Below are 12757 nucleotides of genomic sequence, written 5' to 3' on the forward strand. Positions count from 1 at the left end.
TGCACACAGTCAAGGAACACCAAACGTAAAAAGAGAAAAATAAAAATAAAAATAAAAATTCCTGAATTAGCACTACAAACTATTTAAAACACTATTGATTAGCAATCCCCAGCAACGACGCCAAAATTGACGAGCGCAAAACACACACTTAAATATGCTCGCTAGTCGAATATAGTAGAATTAACTATCGTATCCACAGTGATTGGAGTTAAACATTATTTTTGTAGTTTATAGCTTGATTGCTATCCAAGATGATCAAAAATTTAGATTGGTGTGATTAAAACTAAAATTAACTAAAAGTCTAGCTATTGGCTAATGACAATCGCTACAAAAGTAAGCAAGGAAGATATCAATGGGAGAAAATAGGAGTTGATTGGATAGGTGCAAGATACTTGTCTGGGACTTAACTCTAGTTCATTCACTTCTAAGGTTCAAGTGAGTCCCTCAAATTCACTCTACTATTAGTTCGAATGATCAGTAGAAACTCCTCCCTTGATTAAGTTTCAACCTCACAATATGAACTAAGTTATGCTCAGTGAAGATATGCAAGAATTTGTAGTTGATTGGTTGTAAGAGAACCTCTATCGATTATTGTCCTAACTAGGTCTAAACAACAATTCAACTAGCCTCTTTCTATTACTAAGAAGAATCAATGATTTAAACCAACAATATAATGCAAACACATCACAAGTTACGCCTCTTTCGATTACATAAACATGTGAATATATATGCAACAATTAAAACACCCAAAACTATTCAATACATAAAAACTGGAGTTACTGTCCACAAACAATTCTCAAAACCCCAAATCCATCAATCCCTAAAAAACCTACTCCATAGAGATGGAGTAATTCATCACAAATAAGTTTAAGTTAAAGGAAAACATAAAACTATCCAAATCCTTGTCTTAAGTGAGGATTGAAGGATGTAATCCTTGTACTCTTGCTTCTCCCACTTCTCTTCAGCCTCCTTAGGTATAGATTATGTCCAAAGTCCTCAAAACACCATTTTTCCATGTATATATACCAAGTAGGGTCGGGCCCAAACAAACACACCTTCCCTTTCACGAAATAGGACTCTTCCCGGACATGGCGTGCGCGGCCGCGCACCTGGAGACCTGCTCGCACATTTGGCCACGCATTTTGCACAGTACACTACCTCACATACGCGCCCATTGCGCGCTCGTGCCCCTGGGTGATGCACTACCCGTTTTTTCTCTCTCTTTGAATGCACTAGACTTCAAAGCTCCAAAATAGCGTGAATTCATTCCATTACCTCTATATAGCTCGTAATCACTCTTACAAGGCATAAAACATACAATTAATACAAATTGCTAGCGATTAAGACTCAAACTCAATTAAAGTGCAGTAATTTAGAGTGCAATAAGAGACTAAAACCTGAGATTATAGCCTACCATCAGTGGTTACTAAGCCGCAGGTGTGAGCGTCACATCTAAAGCTTTAGCCCATGGACAGACTTCTCATTTGTGATCCAAAGCTTCGTAGAAGTGGGCTCGCAAATGCGACAAAACATCCGCATCTGCGACCTCCCTAGACGTAACCATCCATCAAATTAATGACCTATTTTCAGCATATGTGGTCTTGCAGGTGCGACCAGAACCTCCACATGCGTGACCATCCCCAGGCGTGAATCCCTTTACATCTGCGCCCTTCTCACCATAGGTGCGACCATTGCTCTTGCGCACCGACCATCGCAGATGTAGTGCATATGACACTAGCAACTTCAACCACCTCAATGAGGTCCAAAATGGTCTGAAAACACACTAAAACTCACCTAAGCCCCCCAAGCTCCCATCTAATCATACCTTCAAGTCCGAATACCTTATCCAAACTTATTCCATGTCTCAAAACATAAAGAAAATCAAAAACCACGAATCAAAGATCAAATATATCCCTTAAATTCAAAACTTCTTAACTCACCAAACACGTTCGAATCATAATTAAACATTCCGGATTACAGCCACACTTTGTACACATATTCCATTCAACCAAATAAACCTATCTAAAGTCACAAAATACCAATCAGAATCAGAAAAGATAAAAGTCGACTATTGGTCAAAACTATAAACTCTACAATTCTTCAAATTGCCAACTTTCGCCAAATAGGGTCAAAATCCTTTTGGGACATCTAAGATCAAATTCAAACATTCTACTAAGTCTAAAATAAATATACAAACCTATTGGAACTATCAAATCTCCATTCCAAGGCTGTCTACTCAAATGTCAAACCTTGGTCAACTCGTACATCTTAATCTTCCAGAGATAGAAGTAAGCGTTCCAATTCACTCCCATTCCAATTCGGAACCAAACCAACAAAGCCCACAAGTCTAAAATCATCAGAAGAAACTACGAGAAGCATTAATAGGTTAGCAAGGCTCTAATACTCCAAATGATTGGCTGAGTTATTAAAGTAAATCTCCTCAAAAATCACTTATTCGTAGCTCCAAAACTCAAAAATGGTAAAAAATGAGCTAAACACGACTTATATCAAGATGGCAGACCTTTCGCATGTACAAATACTAAGCCACAGGTGCAAGCCTCACTTCTTCAACTGAAATCTCGTTTTTGCATGAACACTAGCCTGCCCATTGCATCTACGACAAGACCTCCGCAGATGCGGAACCGCAAGTGCGACCCCTGCCTGGCCAGAGTTCCCTCACAGGCACACGCACAAACTCGAAAGTGTGACCCTCACACATGTACACCATCATCACAAGTGTAACGAATCTCCAGGACTAGGCCTTCCTCAAAGATGTGGACCTAACCATTGCAGATGCGCCCTTCGCACTTGTACACCTTCATTCGCAGGTATGATGCACCAGACACTAGAATTTCCAGCAACACCAAAAATGGTCTGAAACTATCTCTAAATACACTTGAGCCCTAGGCCCCCGTCCAATCATTCCAATAACTCCTTATACCCTATTATATAGGGTAAAATATATTTATATTAAATGATCGCATGAGGAAGTGACACGTGGAGCCGAAGATAGGAGATAGTTGAATCTGAAGGCAATAAACCCATCTGTTACCAGAGAGAATTATACTCACAAAGATGAAATAAATGCCTTCCACCCGGTAGCATTCAATGAGAAATATTCTATAACATTAAGTACACAGCTTATTACAAGGAATATGGCATTAACTGCCTGTCGTTATACATTCTTCAATAGCCCTCATAATTGACATTAAAGAGAGGCTTGATCCTTGGACCTTGTTCCTTAGGTGCAACTATAAATAGTGAGCTCTATTATCATTGTAAAGGAGACGAATTTTGTATCAAACATATGCTACATTCTATTCAAAGCTCAATATAATTTTATCTTCTTGTTTACTAATATCATTGCTATTGTGCCCGGAAGCCCTGCTCCTGGAATTATTGTTTCTGCTATTTTATCTCCATCTCAAGGCTAAGTATCATATTTTTATCTAATTCATCCATTATTTCAGGATCAAATTAATTCACTTGATTATAAACCACATATAAATTCAACTTACCGTGTTACGGGTAAATAGTTTGGCACCCACCGTGGGCCATAGACAGTTGTGTAATTAAGATTGGTACTTACCTCTTTTACTAACGTGTTTGGTTATTTGTTCTTAGCAAAAAATCATAGATAATGGTGCAGACAACACACGCAATCTTGAGGCCCAAGAGCATCAGCCTCAGCACAGGATTCAATCAGCGATACCCGCAGTGAGGGGAACGAGGCCACACCGGTAAATGGAAGGTGATGGTAGTCTATAGTCTCGTGTTTTAATTTACTACACTTTACTTGTGTTTGAGCTTTAATTAAGAGTGTTTTTCACTAATTGTGTGTTTTATGCCTTGTAGGAGTAATTCCGAGCTATTTAGAAGTTATGGAATGAATTCAAGTATTTTGGAGCTTTTAAGTCTAAGTAAAAGCCCAAGGGATTAAGCCGGGATCGTATTTTGGAGCTTTCCTCGAGGACCAAGTTAGACATCAAAATGCAAGAAAAATCCGTACTATGAGAAAAATGCACTAGTGCGGCACGTGGGGCGGCGCGTGGCATGCCGTGGCTGTGCAAAATTCCTACTACATGTTAGAAACAACTCTCTGGATTTCCCCACTAATGCCCTGCAAGGCGTGTCACCCCATGCGGCGCGCCTGTGCAAATTTTACAGAGTGAAAATCCTATTTCTGCTAAAAGAAGGTGATTTCGTCCGGGCCCAACCCTACTTGGTAAAAATACATGGAAAAATGTTATTTTCTAGATTTTTGACACATATTCGACCTAAGGAGGCTAAGGAGGAGTTGGAAGAACACGAGTGCAAGAATTTCATCATTCCTTCCCCACTCAAGACATGAGTTTGGATTGAATTTATGTTTTCCTGTACTTTAATTATATTTGTGATGAATTGCTTCATATATATGGAGTAGTTCTCTTTAGGGTTTGATGGATTTGGTGTATTGATGATTGTTTTTGGATTATAACTCTAGTTTTTATGTATTGAAGCATTTTTGGATGATTTAACTATTGCATCTATATTCACTTGTTCATGTAATCGAGAGAGGCATAACTTGTCATATCTTTGCATTATCTTCTTGGTTGAGTTCATTAATTCTTCTTAGTAATCGAAGGAGGCTAGTTGAATTATTGATTAAACCTAGTTAGGAGAATAATCGAAATTGGTTTTTCTAAAGACCAATCCACTACGCATTCTTGCAAATCTTCACGTGCTTAAATTGGTTCATCTTATGAGGTTAAGACTTAATCGAGAGAGGAGTTTTTGCTGACTAATTCAACTAATAATTGAGTGGATTCGAGAGACTCACTTAAACATTAAAAGTGAATTATCTAGAGTTAGATCCCAAACAATTATCTTGCACCTATCCAATCTACCCCTATTTTCTCCTATTGATAACTTCATTGCTTACCTTTTTTGCAATTGTCATTAGTCAATATTTTTAGATTCTTAGTTAATTTTAGTTATTAATCATATAAATCTCGATTGTTGATTCTCCTGGATATCGATCAAGCTAGAAACTATGAAAATACTATTTAACTCCAATCCCTATCGATACGATATTATACTATACTATCTTTTTGACTGTACGCAGGTTACAGGTTAGATTAGTGCATTACTCGAGCTTCTGCTAAAAAAGTGCTGTTATACGAGCCGAAGATAGAAAAACAACTGCGACAGTTGAGAAAGGAGAGAAATGTCACCGAGACATCAGACAAGGTTGGGAAATCCTCAACCAAAGATATGGCTGGAAATGGTGATGATAATGTGGATTTGGCTGCGAGAGTAGCAGCTTAATGACGAGAACAAGTGTAACGACCCGGCCGGTCGTTTCGAGCGTTATAGCCCTATTTTCCCCATTTCTACTTCCTTTTATGCTTTTTTGCTATATTATGATATATCGGGTTAGTTGGTTCGGGTCCGGAGTGCTTTCGGAGTGGATTGAGACACTATGTCTCTTATTTAGAAGCTTAAGTTGGAAAAAGTCAACCGGATGTTAACATATGTGTAAACGATCTCGTATTTGAATTTTGACGGTTCTGTTAGCTCTGTTAGGTGATTTTGGAATTAGGAGTGCATCTGTAATGTGATTTGGAGGTCCGTAGTGGAATTTGGCTTGAATTGGCAAAAGTTGGAAATTTGGTGATTTCGATCGGCAGTGGAAAATTTGATATCGGGGTCGGAATGGATTTTTGGAAGTTGGAGTAGGTTCGTGGTATCATTTTTGACGTGCGTGTAAAATTTGATGTCATCCGGATGTGGTTTGGTAGGTTTCGGTGGCGTTTGCAAAATTTGGGAAGTTAGAAGTTCTTAGGCTTGAATCAAAGGGTAATTTGGTGTTTTGATGTTGTTTTGAGTATTTCGAAGGTTCAACTAATTTCGTATGTTGATATATGAGTTATTGTTATGGTTGGTTAAGGTCCTGAGGCCCTCGGGTGTGTTTCGCGTGGTTAACAGATCAATTATTGGTGTTGGGAGATAGCTGGTTTGCTGGTTTATGAAGCTGCTGGTGTTTTCCGCACCTGCGGAAGGGGAGCCGCAAGTGCGAGGTCGCAGGCACGCATGGGAGTTCACAGGTGCGGACAGTGTTGAGGTAGGCTGGTCCGCAGGTGCATAAGAGAGGATGCATCTGCGAGTTCGCAGATGCGGATAGGTGCTCGCAGAAGCGGAAGTGAGGAGGTCAGGTAGTGGCCGCAGGTGCGAGGTCTTTTCCGCACCTGCATGGTCACAGATGCAGATATGGAGCACAGGTGCAAAGTTGGGGGTTTTAATGATTTTCCACAGTTGCGGAGGTTCTTGCACAGGTGCGAAAGACATGGGCAGAACCATAAATAGAACACTTCGCGAATTTTGGTTCATTTCCACCATTTTCAAGTCGGTTTTTGGAGCTTTTGGAGTTATTTTGAAGTTTGATTCAAGGGTTTTTAGTAAGGTAAGTTGCTTGGGCTCTAATACTCCTATCTATGGTGTTTTCCCATTGTATTATCATCTAATTAGTGGAATTTAGGGATGAAAATAGGTGGTTAGGGCTTAGGATTTTGGAGAGTTTAATTTGAGGATTTGAAGGACCAAATGATGATGGATTTTGATGCATTTCATATGGTTAGACTCATGAGTGAATGAGCTTTCGGGTTTTGTGACTTTTGTCGGATTTCGAGGCGTGGGCCCGGGGGTCGGGTTTAAGTCGATTTCGGGTTTTGAGTCTAATTTAGTAATTTTCTTGTGGAATTGATTCCTTTAGCATATATTAATGGTATTGTACTGCTTGTGGCTATATTCGGGATGTTCGGAGGCCGATTCGAGAGGCAAGGGCATTTCGGAGTAGTGATTTGCTCGGATTGAGGTAAGTAACGATTGTAAATCTAGTCCTGAGGGTATGAAACCCCGAATTTTCTGTGTCATGTGACTATTTGGAGGTGACGCACATGCTAGGTGACAGGCGTGTGGGCGTGCACTATTGGGGGATTGTGACTTGGTCCGTCTCGTAGCAACTGTAAAGTTGAACAACGTGTTGTAGCTACATGCTCCTTATGTGTTTTAGAAACATTTACTGTAAATCATGCTAGATACCATGTCTAGGCTTTATGCCAGTATTGTTTAGACCCTTAGAGGTCATTTCTTGTTGTCTGCTCACTGATTTAGTTGATATCCCATACTCAGTCATGTTCATGCGTTCTTACATCGTAGCTCAGTCTTTGTTATTCTATTTGTTGCATTATGTTAATGTTGTTTGGGCTGATTTCTTTGATTTCTGAGAGCCCGAGACACTGGAGAGGTTTATGACTGAGTGAGGCCGAGGGCCTGTTTGTGAGGTATTGTACCAAAGCACGTGAGTTGTCCGTGCGGATTCTGATATGATATTATAGCACGTGAGTTATCTGTGCAGCACGTGAGTTATCCGTGCAGATTATAGCGCTTGGGCTGTAGGAGCCCCTCCGGAGTATGAACACCCCCAGTGAGTGCAGGTACCTACTGAGTGCGAGTGCCGAGTGCTGAGTGATTTTGAGGCATGAGTGATTGTGAGGCTTAAGTGATTGTGAGATTGGAGTGATTGGGAGGACTGCGTGATGTTAGACCGAGGGGCAGTATATGATTTTATCATCCATGCTCATAGTTTCTTTGGAGTCCTTGTTTGAGAACTTTTGAAAGATATTTCTGATTGTTTTACTTGAACTTGATTCAAACAAGCTAATTTGACTTAAACTTTTGTTACAAAACATGCCGCACTTTACTTAATTTTTGTGATATGAACGGTACTTGCATTTAGCTCGTCACTACTTCTCAGCCTTTATTTATTTCTGTTACTTACTGCATTGGTGTACTCACGTTACTCCCTGCACCTTGTGTGCAGATCCAGGCATTCTCGGTCACGGTAGCGGCTGCTGATATTCCTGTAGCTGATCATTGGAGTTAGCAAGGTAGCTGCCTGGCGATCGTAGCCCTATTTTCTCCTTCTTTATCCCTCCTTAGTTATATTTTGGATTTTTCCTAGACTATGTTAGTCTTATTGTTGTCGGACCAATTTTTTTTGTAGTTGCTCATGACTCAGTGACACCTCGATGTTTGGGAATTTTTATTTCGCATTTCTATTTTTGAGTTCACCCCTTGTTTTTTATATGAAATTTTGCTATACAAGACGCCCTTTTGGCATATCTGTGAATGAATTTTTGTAGTATTGTGGGAGTCAGCTGGCTTAGTACCATCTATATGCGCCATCATGACAGGTTTGAGTTTAGGGTCGTGATAAGTTGGTATCAGAGCTCTAGGTTACATAGGTCTCATGAGTCATAAGCTCGTTTAGTAGTCTTTCCGATCGGTACGGAGACATTTGTACTTATCTTCGAGAGGCTGCAGAACCTTTAGGAAATCTCACAATCTTGAATTCTTGTCTTGCGAATCGGTTGATTCGGGTAACTAAACACCTGTTGTTTCATGCTCTCACAGCTGGTGAGGACTCGTTCTACCACTCAGGAGGACCAACCACCAGTACCACCAGCCAGGGCAGCGAGAGGCCGAGGCCGCGGTTGAGGCCATAGTAGGGGCAGAGGTGGAGCCCGCACAACATCTGGGGCAGTACCTACAGATCCACCAGTTGCCCCATATCAGGATTAGGTTCCAGTTGTTGATGCACCATCTCAGGCACCACCTGTGCCTATTGTGATTCCAGGCCTTTAGGAGGCCCTATCTCAGATTCTGACAGCATGTACCAGCCTTTCTTACACCCCATGCTTTCATACGTAAAAGTATGCCATAAGTAAATTGATGAAAGTTCGAAATGAGATATTACATCCCGCATTTTTGTCTGATAAAGTTTCGTCGTAAGTTAATCAACGCAAGTCTGGGAATGAGATTATAAGCATTATGCTATTTCAGACAAGTAATGAGTAAATTCGTGAAGTTGAGAGGGTAAGAAAATCGATGAAAATGAATTTCGTCGATGTCTGATATTTTGGGATAAATACGGCCCGAGCTAAAATACCTGGTATTTATGGACTAGTACCATACAAGGTACCACATGGCCATGATAGTAAGATGTACAAAGTGTGTTAAAAGTGAGTATTAGTTTAAGTAATTTGAGATAATTCTTAATTATATGGATATTTGGTTAATTATTGGTTAGTGGGAGATTAACAAGTTAATTAAGGAAATTGTAGATAAGCTTAATTAAGCTATTGGATAAGATTATTAATCCATGAACATGGTGGTAAGGAGTTAAGTCATTGTGACTCATTGGTCTTGACAAATAGGTGTCATGTGTAGGAAAATGTTTGGATTAAATAAACCCCAAAAGTGGGGCCTACAAGTCTATAAGGTAAGAGATTTCTTATATCTTGTAATTGAGCACTTATGTTGCTTCAGCAAACTGTTTTACGTGATTTCATACAAAGACTTGTAAAAGTAGTGTTTTATATACAAAACACTTCATTTCTCATATTTGGATACAAAGACACTACAGAACGTTAGCAATTCTTTCTAGTTTTCAACAAGACTTCTTGCAACCAAACGATTCCAACAAGAATTATTAAAACCTTAGCACCGTAAAATTTTACGGTTCTAAAGGAGTACAGTGCAAACTTTTCCAAGAATATCATACAGATTTTTCCCTACTCCAGGTATGTTAAGGCTATCCCTTCTTCCTTTTTGGCATGATCAATACGATACAAACAAAACGAGCAAATGCATAATTTCCATTAATGACTCTATTCATAGAAATATTAGGGGTGTCTATATTCTTGATTCCCCTGTAAATTATTATTATATCTTCTGTTCATGGGTCTCAGAAAAATACGTATTTGATAAAATTTATCCTACAGGCATATTATTTTTATGACATTCCGAGAAAATCTTATTAATGTATTTCTTAAGGCATATTATTTTTATGACATTCTGAGAAAATATTATTAACGTATTTCATATGCATTTCATGCATTTATACATATACATTGACCCATGACCAGATGGCATTATATATGCTGTATATATGTATATGGGATATGAAAAAAGGTTATGGCGTTATATACGCACCACTACCTGATCAGCTGGTATACGTTGATGATTTACCCACAGTGGCCAAAATGATGGGATGCCCTCACAGGCTTGATGATGTTATGAACACATATACCTATGCATGGTATGACATTTATACGCATATGCATGACGTTATAAAAATGAAATAATTCACAGAGCTATGGAGACGTACATATCGAGTCTTTTACTACATGTTTCTCTCATGTATATTATTTACTAATTTTCATTCCTTACATACTCGGTACATTACTTGTACTGACGTCCCTTTTGCCTGGGGCTGCTGCGTTTCATGCCCACAGGTCGAGAGTCCTCCAAGTAGGCGATCAACTCAGCGGAAGATGTTGGTACACTCCATTTGTTCTGGAGTTTCTTATGTGGTTAGTATGATTAGGTCATGTAATTATTAGTATGGCGGGGCCCTGTCCTGACTTTTATGACATTTATGTACTCTTAGAGGCTTGTAGACATACGTCGTGTACGTGAAAGATTGTACGGCCTTGTCGGCCTATGTTTTGAGTTTAAAAATGAAGATGTTGGTCTATTAGGCCTGTATGTCATGTGTATATGATGATGTAATAATGAAGATACATTATGTTGGTACTCGGTTGAGTAAGGTACCAGGTGCCCATCGCGGCCCATTGGTTTGGGATGTGACAAAAGTGGTATAAGAGTAGTTCTGTCCTAGGGAGTCTACAAGCCGTGTCTAGTAGAGTCTTATTTATGGGTGTGTCGTGTACCACACTTATAAGCAGGAGGCTACAGGGCATTTAGGACTGTCACTCTTTCTTCTTAATCTAGATCGTGTGGTAGAGCTCAGTTGTAAGAACTTAATTTCCTAAACTCTATCTTATTCGTAATACAACGATGCCTACATCCAGAAAGACGGTTGGTAAGAGATATAGTTGTGGAAGAGTTGAGTTAGAGGAACTCAATTTTTGGCATCATGCTTATGATGGATAAATATGAGGTATTCAGCAGATCATATGTATATAAGATGTGTGAGCTTCTTGATAAGGATCCCTAAGGCAAGAATGCCTATCCACTTTTAGGGTAAAAAGCAATGAAAGAATCAGAAAGTACAAGTTTCAACAAGTAAAATAAGCAAGGTGAAGAGGCGTACGAGGTACCTAGTTAGTAGAGATGAACATTATCCACAATTGAAGCAGAGAAATATAAGCGTTTTGAGTTACCTTCAATTGTAACAAAGGTATGTACAATTGGCCACACCCATCTCATTTATGCCGTATGGAAGCTAACAGAAGTAGGGGTTAGAGTGACCCAAAATGGTGGATGGATTGTTTGCGTTAGTTGACATTTCCGAAGTATATTGCAAACGTGCTAACAAATCTCCTTGTGAGACACCCAGATGGTGAACTCTACAATAATACAGCCAGATATGAATATTACAAAGATCGGCACTGGAAACCTTGAAGGGATAAATATTATCTTTGTGTGATTCCCGTCCCGAATAGAGCAAGAACGTTAAGCAACCCGAAGAGCCACTGGATGGAGTAAAGGGAAGCTAAAAGCAAAAGAATGTCTTGTTGAAGTTTTCAAAATAAAGTGATAGACAAAAATATTAGCAGGGAAATAAGAAGAGAGTTAATGAAGCATTATGAGTAAGATGAAATACATTGATGACAATGGTAGATAAAAAAGATGACAGTATTACAGAGTCTATAGTCAATTCAAGGAAAAGATGAGAGGTGATAGGCCTTGAGACAACAAAAGAGTATAGGCCATAAAGTCATATCCTCACTTCGAAAAATAATTTTGTGACTCCGATGCAACTACCGGAAGGAAAAGTTAGATCCCAGAATAATAGAAATCAGTATGGTCTAGTGAAAAAGATAAACTAAATATGAATTAGGGACTGAGTGACTAGATAATAGTCAGCATCATGAGAATTTCAGATTTGCGTTGCAGCGATAATAGAATGGATAACAGAAGATGATGCATGAGAAATTGAGAGAATGGTCATTTAGGAAGACGCTTTCCTAAAGCAAGCAATATGAACAAAGTTAAGCTTAAGGGATTGTATGTGCCAGTTGCACTAAGTGTCACCATTGCGAGTAAGGGTCATTGATGTTGTGAAACGACGCCAAAGATGAAGAGGTAAAATATCTATAGGTAGATCCTCGTAGCTTCAGCTCTTAGTACTCCCCTAAAGGGGGGGAATATGGAGTGATGTGGTATTAAGTCAGAATTAATTGGTTCTAGTAATTATGGAATGGTAAGGGAAAAATGCGAAGAGATGCTATGATGGCACTTATCCAAATCCTGCAGATATGCTACGATTCCAGAATATTGTGCAAGCACGACATCAAGGAGAGGAAGTAAGTGTTCCTTCCTGAGCTGTTATAAATAAATAAGGAGCCAGTGCGATACGTAAGTTAAGACAAAGGAAATAACCCAATAAATATTACGTGGAATATTGATATGAGAATGGGCCAACGAGTAGTTAGTAGTTGATCTAGGAAGAGCCTAGTTATGGCTAAACCAGAGGATACTGACAAATCAACAAACCGTGCAAGATGAACATAGTGAACCCCAATATGGGGAATTAAGTCTCACAGATATAACATCGTGATCCTTGAGAAATATTCAGATAGGAGTTGGGGTAGTAAAGGTACCGTATGAGTGTTGCGGAAATAAAAGAGCATCCCACTAGGAAGACAGTCAAAATATCAGTTCACAAGCAACCCTACAAGCACAAGAG

The sequence above is a fragment of the Nicotiana tomentosiformis genome, chromosome 6 (genome assembly GCF_000390325.3).
Source record: "Nicotiana tomentosiformis chromosome 6, ASM39032v3, whole genome shotgun sequence".
Lineage (NCBI taxonomy): Eukaryota > Viridiplantae > Streptophyta > Magnoliopsida > Solanales > Solanaceae > Nicotiana > Nicotiana tomentosiformis.